At 38.9% G+C, this 14,216-nt stretch overlaps 1 protein-coding gene and 1 non-coding gene across 2 annotated transcripts in view; one reads left to right on the forward strand and one right to left on the reverse strand.

The window, feature by feature from the left end:
- Positions 1–14,216, reverse strand: part of DKK2 (dickkopf WNT signaling pathway inhibitor 2) — a 100,138-nt gene that overhangs the window by 49,699 nt on the left and 36,223 nt on the right. The window lies entirely within an intron of this gene.
- On the forward strand, positions 3,404–3,517 carry LOC131411644 (U5 spliceosomal RNA). The gene has a single exon (XR_009221625.1). It is a non-coding gene; the product is annotated as a U5 spliceosomal RNA (small nuclear RNA).

Below are 14,216 nucleotides of genomic sequence, written 5' to 3' on the forward strand. Positions count from 1 at the left end.
TTATGTGGAACAACAAAAGACCCCGAATAGGTAAAGGAATCCTGAGAAAAAAGAACAAACCTGGAGGTATCACGCTCCCTGATTTCAAAATATACTACAAAGCTATAGTAACCAAAACAGCATGGTACTGGCACAAAAACAGACACACAGATCAGTGGAATAGAATCGAAAGCCCAGAAATAAACCCACACATCTATGGACAGCTAATCTTCGACAAAGGAGCCAAGAACATACAATGGAGAAAAGAAAGTCTCTTCCATCCTATTTAAAGCCTGAATCTTGTTTGAATTCTTCTGGAAGCTGTTGCAAGCAGAGAGTCTAGGTTCAAATAGACATCTTTCCAGTAGCTCTCAGCATGCATCACCTCGCATTTGTGCCCTTTGTATTTGAGTCGCCTAATTTCTAAGCTATACTCTCAAGCTGGTTGTTCCGTCACTGCTGAAACAGAGTGCCGTGTTCTCTCTCCACACTGAGCCTTTCATAGGGCAGTCTTCACTGTCCCTTGCCTCCTCCGTGGTCTTGGACTATTTGAAATCCTATCTCCCCTTAAGGTTTGCTGCAAAACCCATCTTTATGATGTTGCTCAATGATGCTTTTCCATGATCATTCCCAAGAGAAGGGACTTTTCCTCTTCCCCAAACTATTTTTGTTTTTAATCTTTATTTATCATTCATTGTCTTTATGTGACACATTTCATATATTTATGTGTTTATGTATATGCTTATCTCTTCACCTAAATTATAAATTCTTAGAGATCAAAACTTATGCAATTTTTTTATTTGGGATTATAGCAACAACTAGGACAATGTTAGTATACTCAATAAATATTGGGCAAATCAATAAAATATTTCTATTATTACAATCAACATAGCTAATATTCGAAGATTTGGAGTATTTCGATGTATGACAATGATAAAACCTTATGAAATGGCATTTATTCCAATTTGTGATTATTTGCTTTATTTACTTATTTTCTTCCTCTTCCACTAGAATAAAGCCTCTGTGAAAACAAAGACCTGTCTACCTTGTTCAACAATTTGTGCCCAGGTATTTATTAAATACTTGTGGAAGGAAGGAGGGAGGAATGGAGGGAAGAAGGAATGTACAGGATCTGTTTGCATAAGTTACTGCTCTCGTCACCACTTTCACTAACTAGAAAGTCACCTGTGCCTCCTTCCCTAGTTTCTGGTGCTCCTAATATACCAGAACAGAAATAAACCCAGAGGAATTGGAGCTGCTGACATGGGGACATTGTATAACAAAGAGAACACTGAAAATGCTTTACCTGTTTCCATCTCTCTTTTTTACGTTAATTAACATGGTAATTATGAAAGTACATAACTGGACCAGTAAAATGCTGATTTAGGTGTTACTTAAATATGTAAGAAAATATAAATTTGTGCCTTCCATATACGTGTTAAGAGTCAAACCTCGTAGTACAAAGGTGCTGAAACCTAAGTTTACAGAAGGTAAAACCAGCCACAGTGAAGATACCATAGATTATGTAAAGCAGTAGCCAAAAACAATAAATTGGATAAATTTATTAAAAAGACTATCCCTGCTCCATTGAATTTTTTAATTTACCCTAAAATGATGCCCTTTCCTTCCTCCCCCCCTCTTTCTCTTTCTTTTTGGCTCTTACAAATGGCTATCCATAGAAAAAAATAATAATAACCTTGAGCTAAATCTCATACCTTATACAAAAAATTAACTCAACATGAATCATGGATTTAATGTAAGTATAAAACTATAAAACTTTTAGGAAAAAAATGTAGGAGAAAACTTTGGGGTCTAGGGCTAGGTAGAGTTCTTAGACTCGAGATCAAAAACGTAATCCACAAAAAGAAAAAACAACAAATTGGACTTCATCAAAATTTAAAATTTTTGCTCTATGAAAGACTCTGTTAAAAAGGTTAAAAGAAAAGTGACAGAGTAGGTGAAAATGTTTGCAAACTACATCTCTGACAAAGGTCTAGTATATAGAATACATAAAGAACTCTGAAAACTCAACAGTAAAAAGACAAATAATCCAATTAGAAAGTAGGCAAAAGACAGGAAGAGACATTTCACCTAAGAAGATATACAGATGGCAAATGCATCTGAAAAGATGCTCAGCATCATTTGTTATTAGGGAAACACAAATTAAAACCACAATGAGATGTCAGTACACACCTATTAGAAGGGTTAAAATTAAAAAAAAAAAATTAGTGACAATACCAAATGTTGGTGAGGCTGCAGAGAACCCAGATCACTCATACATTGCTGATGGGAATGAAAACCAGTGCAATACTCTGGAAAACAGTTTGGTATTTTCTTAAAAAAAAAAAAATGCAACTATCATACAACACAGCAATTGCACTCCTGGGCTTTTATCTCAGAGAAATGAAGACTTTCATTTTGTTCATACAAAAATCCATTGTCTGTTGATGTACATTCAGGTTGTTCCTACCTTTTGGCTATTGTGAATAATGCTGCTATGAACACTGGGATGCAATTATCTGTAGCAGCTTTATTTCTAATAGACAAAATCTGGAACAAACCCAGATGTCTTTCAACAGACGAATGGTTAAACAAACTGCTGTATCCATCCCATGGAATACTATTCAGCAATAAAAAAGGAATGAATTATTGATACACACGACAGCCTGTATGGAGTTCCAGAGGATTGTGCTGAGTGACATAAGCCAATCCCCAAAGATTATATACTCTATGATTCCATCTATGGAACATTCTGAAATGACAGAATTAGGGCAGGGGAGAAGTGGATGTGCCTATAAAAGGCAGCATGATAGATCCCTGTGGAATGGAAATGTTCTGTATCTTGACTTATATCAATGTCAATATCCTGGTTGTGATATTATACTACAGTTTTGCAAGATGTTATCACTGCGGGAAACTGGGCAACGGGTATTCCAGACCTCTCTATGTTGTTTATTACAACTGTGTGTGAATCTACCATTGTTACAAAACAAAATATTTAACTAAAAGAAAGAAAGTGAGGGAGGGAGGGAGGAAGGAAAGAGAGGAGGGAGGAAGGAAAGGAACCTTACTCAGATATACAAATACACAACACAAAACCAACCTGAGTCTTTCATCAGGACCTGGTTTCCGTCCCAACCAGCCCAGCTTCCTCCACATCGCCCCCTAATGGTGGCCCAGAGGCCCTGTGTGAATATTAAGGTATTTCCAGAATGGAAAGGGTGGTGACAGAGTCACTGGAATACCCAGTGTACCGCAACACAGTACAACTATAAAATGGGACAATTTTAAATTTCCTTTAACTCATATTTATTTACAGAATTCCCTAAAAAGTTTTGCCAGGCACTATATCTTGACACCAAATAGCCACCATCAGTGCAGTGGGAGCTTCTCTCAGCGGAGATGTGTTACGGAAGCAGAGGGCATACTATGGTTCCTCTTCGTTTTGGATAAATATTGTGCCTTTTACTAAAGATTTCTGATGAGAGAAAAAGCTCTGAGTCTTGTGCTAATTGTTTGAGGCCTTACTTTGACGGCACCAATTGCTCAGTTTCAATGGAAGACGTTGTCTGTTGTGAAGTGAAAGAAGTTAAAAAAAAAAATACAGAGTTGGTTCCTTTTAAGCCGCTGGTGTTGTCATGTGGTCCATAAGCAACTTCAGGCCAAGTGTAAGCAAATTATAGATTTCTTCTTAATGTTCTTTAAAAAGTTACAAATGTCAATGTAGATTGGCAGTCTTAGTGTGGAATAACAGGTTAGCACCAAATATATTCCTCTATAAACTGATAGTTCAGGGAAGTATTCAAGATTTTCTGTCTGTACATATCTGGAGAGACTTATTCACACACACACACCCACACACACACACCATCAATGAACCCTTGTCAGAAGAGTGTACAGTGTCTCTCTTTTGAAGCAGCTGGTGCATTCTAAATATGGAGAGCCCAGGCTTCCAGAATCATCAGTACTATTATTAAGAATCAGAATCCTTGATTTAAATGTTCTTTATTATTCTTCCTTTAGGGGATTTATACCACATAGCTGTTAGATTTTCCCTATTGCTTCCCAACTGACATGCATAAATGTCAACAAGAGTGTATTTCATTCATACTTTAAAATTAAATCCTTTATCCCACAATCACCCGTAATCATGACCACATATGACTATGATTTACCATAACTAAAATAGATGGCGTGGGATTTATTGTTGGCTTATGTTTGAAATAGCAAAGGCAGATTTTGAATTAAACAATTGAATGCTATTTGGGACATAATTAGTTATTTTGTTTTTCAAATATCTCCAGATAGCAAATTGTTACAATACCTTGTTAGTAAAATCTAAGGGACTGCCGTGTGTGGGCATGTATGTGTAAAATATGCTCTTTGAGAATATGACCATTTTTAGTAGAGAAGAATAAACTGGATTATAAACTCTTTCCTAATCATAGTTTTTTAAATTATCTTTTTTTTTTTATCCCCCCCCCCACCAAAGCCCCAGTAGATAGTTGTATGTCATAGTTGCACATCCTTCTAGTTGCTGTATGTGGGATGCGGCCTCAGCATGGCTGGAGAAGCAGTGCGTGGGTGCGCGCCCCAGATCAGAACCCAGGCCACCAGTAGTGGAGTGCACGCACTTAACCGCTAAGCCACGGGGCCGGCCCTAAATTATCTTTATTGACAACTCATGTGTACTGTTACTGTATGCTATGCCAATGACCTCATTTGAATGGCATGATGACTCTAGAAGTCAAGAGTCTGTAAAAACACTTCATTTCCTTGCTTGTCCAACACCCATGTCCCTTTCCTGGGTAGCACCACCCTGATGTTTTGTGTAAGAACTGAGCCTCCCTCATTTCCTCTAGTTTGTCAGTCGGGGAACTACCTGCCCCTGCCCTCTCTTGGCCAAGGAAAGGAATGCAGGACCCCAACTAGGCCACTCAGACTCTTTCTGGAATTTGCATCTTGAGTAGAGAGGCCAAAGGATGAAATTTGATTAGAGCTCTTTCATTCTGGTTGAGGTGCCCTAATAGCACCCATAGTCTTGTTTTCTAGAATCCTGGAGCTCCATGGGTCCATACTCTTCTGAGGTCCAGTTCATTCTATCATTTGATTCATTTACCTACTCCACATCCTTACAATAAATTCCTTTTTCAAAAAATATTTGTGTAAATCTCTTAAGAGTTGAATTCTTTTGCTTACACTTGAAGTCACCCTCTTCTTACAGATGAGGAAACTGAGGTGCAGAGAGATGAAGGAACTGTCCACAATCACACAGCGTTTAGGTAACAGCTGAACTCAGGTCGGCCTGGTTCCAAGCTCTGCTTTTAATCCCTAAGTAACCTTACCTCTGTCTTCAGTTTCAGAAGAGATCAGATGAGAGGAGATCTAGGTGGTCACACAGTCATATTAGATCAGACCAAAAATATAAAATATAGGAAGAAACATTCCTTGCTTTGTTCCATTTAATCACATAGTACAAAGGAGTACAAAGCCATGACCAATTTTGCAGTGATCAGGAGGTTCCTGTCATTCTCTTTTTAGTGTTTACTGTTACACAGCTGTGCACAATTTCAGAATTAACATGGGTTCAAGTACACTCCTTACCTGCATTTAAAAAAATATTTTTATTTCACACCCATTTAGAAAGGGAGGATGTGTGAAGCCCGATGTCACAAGTGCTAACATGTGTGTAAACATCACTTTAAAACCCCCATGAAGAATTACACTGTAAGTCAGAGTCAAATGCAGGAGGGTCTAATTATGCATAAATTGAAAATAAGAATGGGAGGCAGCATGTGACTTCTTCAGCCTCAAGGTCAAGGATCTTCGTCCGTTTTGTGACTTGAGTACGGTTTACATCTCTGAGTTCTGTTTTCATCCTTCACCGTGTCATCAAAGGGAAGCAAGACAATCTAACGGTCCACGTAGCACTCAGATTAAGGATCAAGGCAGGACGGCGTGAGACCGCGGCTGGGGTTGGGGCTGGGCTAAGCAGAATGCAGCCCACCCAAACTAGCCTGATTTATGACACCAAACCTCTGGCTCTCCTTTCCTGCAAGTGTCCTGACAAGTCACCCCTAGAAGCAACTTTTTATGGCAGCTATGGTCTTTTCTAGGTCTGTTCCAAAGTGGTTACCCTTGGGCCGAGGAAGAAGTGGAATGTGGTCTGAGAGATTGGGTGGGAGGGAAAAGGAGTGCCAAAGACCACCTAGGTTGCCAGGAAAGTTTTAAAATCAGTATCTAGTAAAATCAACAATTTCCCCCCCTAAATTTTGTTTAAAATGCCTTAGAGTAAGGAATATTTATTGTTTGGTGAGCTAGCATGATGCTTGGCTATAAAGGCAAGCAAATCTGGGCTTGACTTTGGTCTCCATGCTCACCAGCTGTGTGACCTTCACCAGGTAGGTCCTGCATGGCACTTCAGCCAGTAGACACTTCTCCATGCCTCAGTTCCCTGGTCTGTAAAATGAGTTACCTCAAAACATTTCTATCTCTCAGGATTACTGGGAGAATTGAACTGGATAATCTGTCTAAAAATTGTCTGGCATATGATAGCTACTTAACATTATTGATACTTCCTTCCATTAGGGAAACACTTTTGAGGATTATTCCACTCGAGCATTCTGTAAAAATTGTTTAGGAAACATCATTAGAAGCAAGTGTTAGCTATCTAACAGCGCCCACTGAATACATCCACCAACAGGAGTCTGTTTCTTTTCTCTAAAAATAAAGTGGAAATTTAGCTCATAAGGAATAAAATGAATTAGTCACAGATTTTTCTTTTTGGTGGTGGTATCAGCTGGGGTCCCACCAGGCAGAAACTGACGGTGTATTTAAGCCGTGTATTTGAAAAGAGTATAAAGGGGCTATTCACAGTGGTGTGGGCAAGGTTTAGAGCAGGAATGTCCAACAGTGGGAGACATACAGTAATGTAGAATTTTCTGGTAACCACATTAAAAAAGTGAAAAGAAACAGGTAAGATTAATCTTAATAATATATTTAGTTTAACCCAATATATCTAAAATATTTTAACATGTAATAAATATAAAGAAGTTATTAGCAAGATGTGTTTCTTTTTCTTCATAGTAAGCCCTTGAAATCTGGTGTATATTTCACATTCTCAGTTAATCTCAGTTCAAATAATCAATTCTCAAGTAAAATGTAGTCATACTAAAACAATAAAGTTGTGTTTAATGGAAAAATGTTTTATACTAATTCTGTTTTTAAATTTAAATTTTAATTAATTAGTTTTAACTGAATAAAATAAAAAATTCATCAGTTATACTATTATGATAGTCATACCACCAAGTGGTCAATAGCCAGGTAGCCAAGGCTACCATATTGGATGGCACAGGTTTAGAGAAACAAAAGAGATGGTGCAGTGTTCCGAGGTGAGCAGGGCAGGAAACCACTATCTCTTTTAAGCCTGAAGAGGAAGCAGTGGTTACAGAAACCTGAATAGTGTTCCTGTACGGAGAGAGTCCATCCATACACCTTTGGTGAGGTACATAGCCAACCTAGATGGCCAAGTACAGAGGGAACAACAGGTGTGACTACCTGGAGCCACGCTCCTCTAGTGGCATGCTGGCAACCTGATTGTCCAAAAGTAAAAACTCTGATTTGTAACATTTGCTGGTTTCCCTGGTATAAATTCTCCCATCATGGCTGATTGCAAGCTAACAACATGATGTCACTGAAAACAGAGTTGGGGGAAAATGTGCAGAATTGGCTCTCTCCAACACACCACTGCATCTCCTCCCTACCATTCAATCTCCTGCTAGCCTCTTCTGATAGCCAAACTCAACTGGCAACCAGAGGCAAGGGTAACCCTGATGCATTTCTTGCAGGTCAGCCTCCTAGGGTACTGACCAAGTTGGAGAAGGATCAGAAAGGGCAAGAGGAAAATATACTCAATGTTCAAAATAAAGATGACTTGTCTATCTTTTTCTCTTTTCCTTCTGCACATATAGAAGAAAATGATGACAATAAGGAAGCTGAAATCTATAGCACAGACTTTGAAGGTAGGATGTTAAATAGAACAGGCATCCGATTATTTCTTTCTAGATTAAAAATTTTTGTTTTATGTGAGTATAGAACGCCCTTCTAAATGAAGAATGCCCTTCCAATATAAATCCGTGGTGGACATCACTTGGGAAAAATAGTAATATAGCCTCACAAATTATGATAGTACATTTCTTTTTTTTTTTTTTTTGGCAATGGATTAGGAAAATTCCTTTGTGAAAAGAATTTTTACAGACAATTATTGAAATGTTACTTTTTTGGTATGAAACAATGAGTTTATTTATATTAATAGTATAGTTATTCAAAACTGATATGCTGCATACATAAAGTGTGATCCAGAGTTAATTATTTCAACTTCCATTATAGGAATCACCTAGGTTTGTACACCTGTGTTCTTCTAAAGCTGTCTTCACCCTTACACATAGTAATCCTTCAAATCTACCCTTTAGTTCCATTCCACTGCAATCCAAAGCCAGGTCCTCACCATGCTGCATACTACACCCCACCTGCTGTATAGCTCTCTGCCTTCTCTCTTTCTTTCCAGATTACCCCACCTAGCAACACTGGGTGAGTCTTCCTAAGACACCGCTTCCTATGCCGTCCCACTGCTCAAGAACCTTCAGGGCTCTCTTTTGACTACTGAAACAAGTCGAAATTCTTGGCCTGGCCTATAAAGAACTCCGTAACTTGAGTTTAACCTACATTTCTGATGTTTCATATGCATACTTCTACGTAGCCAAATCAAGTTACTGCAATCCCAGAGTGCAGGCCCAATTTGCCTCAGTGCCTTTGTTCCCCACTGACGCCTTCTTTTTGCCTGGCCTCTGACACACACACGCACACGTAAACGCACAAATACATGCATGTAAGCAAGTACACATGTATGCACATCAGAATATTACTTCTCCTCATCTGTATTTTTCCAAATCCCACCCACCATTGAGGTTCATCATTGAGGCTTAAACTTTCTGAAGTCTTCATGGCCCATCTGCCAGCATCCTCAGCTCCAAACCCTGAACTCCGATGACAGTTAATCCCCTCCTCATTTTGCCCCTTGAGTCCTCTCTCCAGTTGTTTCCATGGCCAACTTTGCCTCACTCCTTTTTGTTTCCATCCTAATGCTAAAGTCTAAAGTGACCCCATTGGAGCCAGAAAGGTGACCAGATTTTGAATCTAAGTCACTTCCTGAACTTTTCCTCTGAGTTCTGAAATGAACAGCAGGCTATGAAAGACCAACAATTTTTGCAAGTACAGGTAACAAGATTATCTGTGCTTGAACAGATTTGTCCTGTCATCAATGGTTACATATTGGTGCTAGCCTGCCCTGAGTCCTGGAATCACCATATTAGTAGATGAAAGATTTGCAATAGGAAATAGCATAAATGCTAAAGCTTTGGGTTGGTTAAGTGCCAACCTGTGGTTAAGTGCCAATATTTTTCTATATTTCTTTCTGCATTGGTAAACAACTTTCTGATTGACACATGGAATGCAGCTTTGCTCACCTGAGCCCAGTGTCTCTAGTGTGGTCTTTACAATTGCTGGAGTAACATCCCTCCCCACCTGCTGCCCCCCTGTCTACCTCCAGACCATTAAAGTTTTGCCCATGGGTTTGCTTCTGGATTCAGGCTATTTATTATTGAAGATCTGGAACAGCAATCCTTAATCTGTACTCTGTGAGATGTTAATAGGTATCAGTGGAGATGGGAGTATAGATTAAAATAAACTGGGGATATGTTAACTAGAACAAAGTTAAGTTTCTTTACTACAGAACTTCTCAGCACCTTTACTAGGCTAACGTGAAATGTGAATCATTAAAAAGAGAATATGGTAGGTAGCATTTGACACACATTTTGAATAGAAAACTCTCCCCCTACTGCACCCTGCCTCTAGAACATGAGAGTTCTTGAGTTATTGTAAATGAGTAATTGCATGGAAAGTACTTAGAGCAGTGCCTGGCAGAAGATGAAAACTGTTTGGGCTTGTTGCTATCACTGTTGTCACACAGATGTCTAACTGAGCCCTCACCAGGTGTTCCTGTGTCCTCTGAGAAAGAAACAGAGCTGCATGTGGATTGAGTAGGGATCTTTTCAGGAGCAATGGAGATCTCAAATGGCTACTGCACAGAACCAATATAGACCTCTCTTGGGTTCCTTTGAATCAGAAACTAGTTCAAGTGCGGAGAAGTTTATTCTTTTCCATTCTTCCCAAAGCCTGGCTCACGAGGGTTCAATTAAACAGCACGGAGTTAATGGTTCAGAGCACAGACCTCGGAGTCCTGCTTAAATCATGGTCTTTCTATTGGTGACCATATATCCTTGGGCAAATTGTTTAAAGGAACTGTGCCTATAAATCTTTAAAATTTGAAAAATAATATTTATCTTTCTGGTTTGTTGTCAGTAATTCAAGAGATTATGTATATGAAGTATTTAGTTCAAGCCTGATGCATCGTAAAATGCTCAATGAATGGAACTTGCTAATTATCCCAGTAATAGACTCAATTCTCTAGTTTATTTAAACTGTAAAATACTAGCTAACTTTACTCACGCAGTCATTGCCACAGCATCCATGAGGACCGACTTGCTTCACACTGATTAGATATTTAGTAAACGTGTTGGCCACTTGGATTGCTGACCGATTGGACTGCTGGATTAGGCCTAGGAGGCCTACCGGTAACTCCATGCTCTAGGACTTGAAGGGGGAAGCCATACACACTCTGTGACCACTGCTCTGGGTAGGCAGAAAGGGAAAACTGGATTTCACAGGATCAAGAAGTAATCTCTGACGCAACTCTTGTACTCCTTTATTTTCTAAAACCTATAAACAATTTCTAATATCATGCATAACGATTTAGTTCCTAGTTAAAATAAAAAGTATTCCCAAGTTCATTGCTTTGATTAGGAAGGTTGTGAATAATACTGAAGTTATTCACAATCCAGTGGTCGGAAGCTGTGGGAAAAATAATTTTAATTTTAGATGTTTCATTCAACACTGCTAATGTTATCTATCCTGTTTGGGCAGGGAGAAAGCTGGCAAGCATGGTGGGATGGGGAATTTATGTGAGTTAATGGAAATGCTGTGGCTGACCAACAAAGGAACTTCCCCAGCCAAAATCAAAACAAAGATATTAACTTGGAGGGGGAAAAAAGCCTGCAGCTTAATAATATCATGCATTGAAACCTTATCTAGTGGTTGAAGTAATTTGGTTTGAAGAACTTAAAGAGCATTTTGTGGTTTGTGGAAACTGCCAGCAGACACTGTATTTAGCAGCCTCTCCACTATTAGGTTCATACCATCCTCTCTTCTCACCAGCGGGGCCAGTTAGCTTTCTTTATCTCTGGGTTGTTACTGACCTCTGTAAGACCTCTTGAGGACAAAAGCCAAGCTTTCAGAGATGCAATGCAATGCCCGCGCGTTGCTGCTATTTCCAAAGACCAAAGTGGCCACGACACATTCGAAGGTTTGCTTACGTTTCCTTAAGATAATTTTTCAGAGTCCACTTATAAAAATTTGGTCCAGGATTTAGACGCATCCATCCCTCCCTCTTCCTTCTAGTAAGAAGTCTTCCAAAACAACCACACACACACTCATGCACACACACTCACAAATGATCCCATTACAAGTTCACAATTCAAGTTTATAATAATTCTGAATTAAATAATTCAAAGAGTGGGTTATACTGAGTGCACGAGCTATTGCTGAAAAAAATCATTTGAGAGTTAGAGCCCAATTCTCTTCTTCTCTTTTATAGTTCAACACCATGAGTTTCTTTGTGTAAATCATAGGAGAGTAACCAGGGAAGAGGAAGAAGACCTGGCTGAGGAACTTACCAAGGTAACACTTTCCCGGCTCCCGGGGCCCCGTCTGGCCCCAGCTGCTCTCCTCTGAAGTCCTGGTGCCCCTCTGGGGACTGTCTTGCACCCCTGACACTAGAGCAAGTGCTACCGGGCTCTCGTGTGACCATCCCAGGGGCACACGCAGCAGCTCTGCTCCAGCAGCTGTAGGGAGACGGTAGGTCTCACTTCCTCAATCATTTGTCTAGTAAAATATGCTGCTGTTCTACACAGAAAATTTCTCAAGACTAGCAGATTATTTTATTTAAAAATCTGGTTTCATTTGCTATAGATAATAGTATTAATACCATTAACAGTATGAATTCTATATAATACTAGAACTATTACCTAAAATATTAATTTCCTATAATCCAATTTGTTTCCTTTTTTCTCTTTCCAGAATTTAATAATATTAAATGTTATATAAAGATTAATTATAGTCTTAATGTCATTTTCTAAGACAACATCTTTGAGAATTAATGAGTCGGGAGTTAAAATGTATAGTATTTTTGTTAATCTCTTTATTTCATTTTTCTTTAGCTATGGACATTATTGTAACTATGTTGATTAGAGTTCTGAAAGTCTTTTTCCTACTTACACTACTTTATATAAGAATTTATAAGTTAAAATTAAACTTTATCTCAGAAATTTCACCAGCATCCCATTTGTTGTCATTTTTCAGATTAGATAAAAGTCTCAATGGATGTTCTATTGTTTGCTCCTGCTTACTCGCTTTTTGCTGAAGGAATCTTTAAAAAATAAATTCACCATATGAATTTTCATAATCCTACATAATGCAGGAGGAAAAGCACATCACTATCCCATGCAGAATGAGGTCACTGAGGAACAGGACTCTGTGGACCTTTAAGTACCCTTTCGCCATGAGAAAGCCAAGAGAAATTTTACTTCCATATTTTCACTTGATCACCCTTGAGAATATCTGCCCCAAACTCTTAAATCTGAGACACTGTGAAATCTTAAAGGCAGGAAAATAGTCCTGAAGAATTAAAAATCAAAAAAGTTTGGACTTCAGAAATCTTTCATTTGTAATGAAAATCAAATAGAATGTAGAGAGACAGTGTATATTTGTCATTCTGGACCTCCAGAGTCACAGAAGCTCTTAAATGATAAATGTTCAGATACAAATCACCTACAATAATTTGTAGATCAGATTTAAAAAATAATCTATGATTCAATCTATGGAGGATATAGAATATGCAACTCTAAGGGAAAAAGTATCAACAGAGATTTCTTGTTTCAAGTATTCTGATCAGGATTCCATTCTATTTCTAGGAAAGGTAACTGAGCGCCTCTCCTAGAAGCAGGTTGTAAGTTTAGTATGCTGCCGAGAAATGTTTTTGAATGAAGTTCTTTGGAGCCCAGAGTTCTAAGGTAAACCACGAAATCACGGGGGTGTGGAAGCTGCCAGGTCTTGGAGGCCACCACTGCCCTCACACTCCAAGACATCAAAGAGAGGGCACCATCTGCCATGAACCTCACACACAGAGTTACTGAGTCAGGAGGGAGAGACAGGTTTTCAGAGTCCCCTCGGTGACTTGTTGTGTTAATCTAGAAACTAGCAGAACGAGGAGAAACAGCTGCATGAGATTGGCTCTCTCCTTTCTAAGGCAGTTGTGACAGGAAGATAACTGGTTGGTTTGTTTCCTGCTTTGCTGAAAAGTGTCTGTCTGACACCTTTTCTGTAGGCCAAGGTTAACTCTGGGAACCTAATTGTAATTTGACTAGTAGTAAATTATGTGTGATTTTAAAAATAAATCATTGAGTTGAGAGGAAGCGTGGAAAGTTACAGCAACTATCATATTAAATATTTCCTACAAAGTGACACACAGTTACCTTTAGCAGACTCTTAGAGAGTTCTATAACATAAAACAACCAGTTTATTCTTACAAAATCCCTGATTTTTAAAAATTTTTACCTTATGCAAAACTCAAGATTTGAATCTCTCCAACGCCCATCCATTAGTCCCAGTTCTTTCCTCCACTTGCAGAGAATAACTGTTCCCCTCGTAACAGCTATATAACTATTCCCCTCCCACTAGCTATATAACTGTTCCCCTCCCGCTACCTATATAACTGTTCCCCTCCCACTACCTATATAACTGTTCCCCTCCCACTAGCTATATAGTGCAAGAGCTCTTTCCATAGCCTCAGCACTTAGCACAGGGCCTGCCACACAGTAGGCGTCCAGTGAGTGTTATTAAACAAATGGTTGAATGAATGAGTGAACAGTTACTCCATATCAACACTTAAAATATTACTAGACATTCTTTCCAGGGCTAGAAGTTTCAATTACTTTATTTGTTCATCCTGTGAAATGGTTTTCAGATTTTTTACCAGCCAAGTGCTGTATGTCTTGGTGGGAATA

This window comes from Diceros bicornis, chromosome 11, assembly GCF_020826845.1.
Source record: "Diceros bicornis minor isolate mBicDic1 chromosome 11, mDicBic1.mat.cur, whole genome shotgun sequence".
NCBI classification, from domain to species: Eukaryota; Metazoa; Chordata; class Mammalia; order Perissodactyla; family Rhinocerotidae; genus Diceros; species Diceros bicornis.